Source organism: Amphiura filiformis, chromosome 16 (genome assembly GCF_039555335.1).
Source record: "Amphiura filiformis chromosome 16, Afil_fr2py, whole genome shotgun sequence".
Classification (NCBI taxonomy): Eukaryota; Metazoa; Echinodermata; class Ophiuroidea; order Amphilepidida; family Amphiuridae; genus Amphiura; species Amphiura filiformis.
Genome location: NC_092643.1, coordinates 16,657,526 through 16,659,783, shown reverse-complemented (window position 1 = coordinate 16,659,783; position 2,258 = coordinate 16,657,526).

The window sequence follows — 2,258 nt, the reverse complement described above, 5'->3', positions numbered from 1 at the left end:
CACTCATTACCTGTCCATGCCACGCAGTTTAAACGCCTTATTTTTGGTATGAGGTAATCTGAGTATTCATGTGCAAATAACCAATTTCGCACTCTAATGGATTTGTGCATCTACATCTTCAGTAGATAGCAGTGTAATGAGTTGTTATAACATTTGTAGCTCTTTGTAAGTTAGATCTTCTGTAGATAGCAAAATAACGACACACATTGCCAGTTGTAATTTCAGCTGCTTACAATAGATACCAATACAATAATAATTTTGGTCCATACTGCTGTAATGCTATATCTTAAATTACAAAGGTAACATTATATTACTACGCTGCTATCTAGTGGAGATAGCTTAATTACAAACTAAGGTAACACTATTATTATCAGTCGTCTTTAATAGGGCATTTAAATAAAGGCACTTAATTTAATGCCCACGTGACCAGATGGGCGCTGACATTATTGCGTCTAGACAGGATGTCTGGAAAAGTGCCCTTTGGCACAGAGGGTTGTCTTCCTGTATATTTCAATTGGAAACGCGGGATGCATGTCCACATTTTCTAGCAAATTTGTCATTTTTTTGCATCTTTGTAGTATTATTGTAAGAGTTTCCGGCGATAACTTTTTTTCCGTCGACCAAAACTTTCAAAATTTAGTTCTTGAAAACATACTATAAAAACAGAATCCCCCCATGTATAATTATTTTGCAATTTTGATGGTATTTTTCTATATCTCTTAGCACTGTAGCACATCTACTGATCACTTGGTGGTCTTGGTATGGCGGCGCCCATGGGTCACGTGGGCATTAAATTTAGTGCCTTTTATTTAATACCCTATGGTAACTGATTATGCTGATATGCACTGAAATAGCTAGCGTTTGAGCATAATCACAAGATGATTCTTAAACTGTCCAATGAAATTCAAATATCTGCAGATGATTTCTGAATTACAAAAGTAACACCTGTATGTATAATGCTGTTATGTGCTGAATATCTGCTGCTTAAGGGATCTGGAATGAGCGTTTTGACAGTATTTTTTGTGGAACATGAGAGCACATCAGACATATCGAATTGCATTCTGAATACGAAGAATGTCTTTCTGATATCAAATAATTTTCATTTTTGAAATTCACGATATAATTCAAAATTTATGACAAATTATTAAAAGTTGATATTTTTCACATTTTTGATATATAACAGTCCTCGAAGTAAATTTTATAAATCTAATGATATATTCTTAAAGTGTATGTAGCTGGGAGGAAAAGCCGACGATCAATTGAAAATTTTGACCTTTCATATTGAAGATATGGATTTTTTTTCCCAATATGAAAGGTCTTCAATACGAAAGGTCAAAATTTTCAATTGATCGTCGGCTTTTCATCCCACCTACATACACTTGAAGTATAAATCATCAGATTTATAAAGTTTACTTCGAGTACTGTTAAATATCAAAAATATCAATTTTTATTCATTTGCCATAAAATGTGTATTACATTGTGAATTTCAAAAAATCAAAATTATTTGATATCAGAAGGACATTCTTTGTATTCAGAATGCAATTCGATATGTCTGACGTGCTCTAATGTCCCACAATAAATACTGTCCAAACGTTCATACCCCATCCCTTAAGGTTATTAACTATTTTAAACTGTTGCGATTTGGTCGTTCACAGCATCTTGCGAATGGTAGTGAGCTTTGGCAAAAACTGCATTGCTCAATTCATAGCGAACGTGTAGAAGAATTCAAATATCACAGATATATTTGGTAGGTCCGTGGTTCTTGAGTTATGTTGTAAAGAGGGCTGAAACAACAACACTTTTGTAAAACGTACATAACTCATTAACAACAAAAAATTAAGCAAGTTTTCAAGGTATAGGATTTGTAGAATGAACTTTTGCAAAACATCAAGGTGTTAGTTTTTGATAATATATGGATCTAGATAATGAAAATTGATTTTTTGGTTGCTTCGACCAACAAAACCTCGTCTACCCTTAAGTATAAAGATAATACCTATAATTATTATGCTGCTATCTACCAAAGACAGTTTAAATTACAATGGTAACGCTTATCATTATGCTTCTATCTACTGAATATATATCAGCATAATTAATAATAAGAGTAACATTTGTAATTTAAGCTATCTTCAGTACAGCATGATGCAGCAAAGTTTAAATTACAAATATAACGCATATCATTATCATGATTATGTTGCTATCTACTGAAGACAACTTAAATTACGAAGGCAATGCATATCATTAAGTTGCTAAAGGCACAC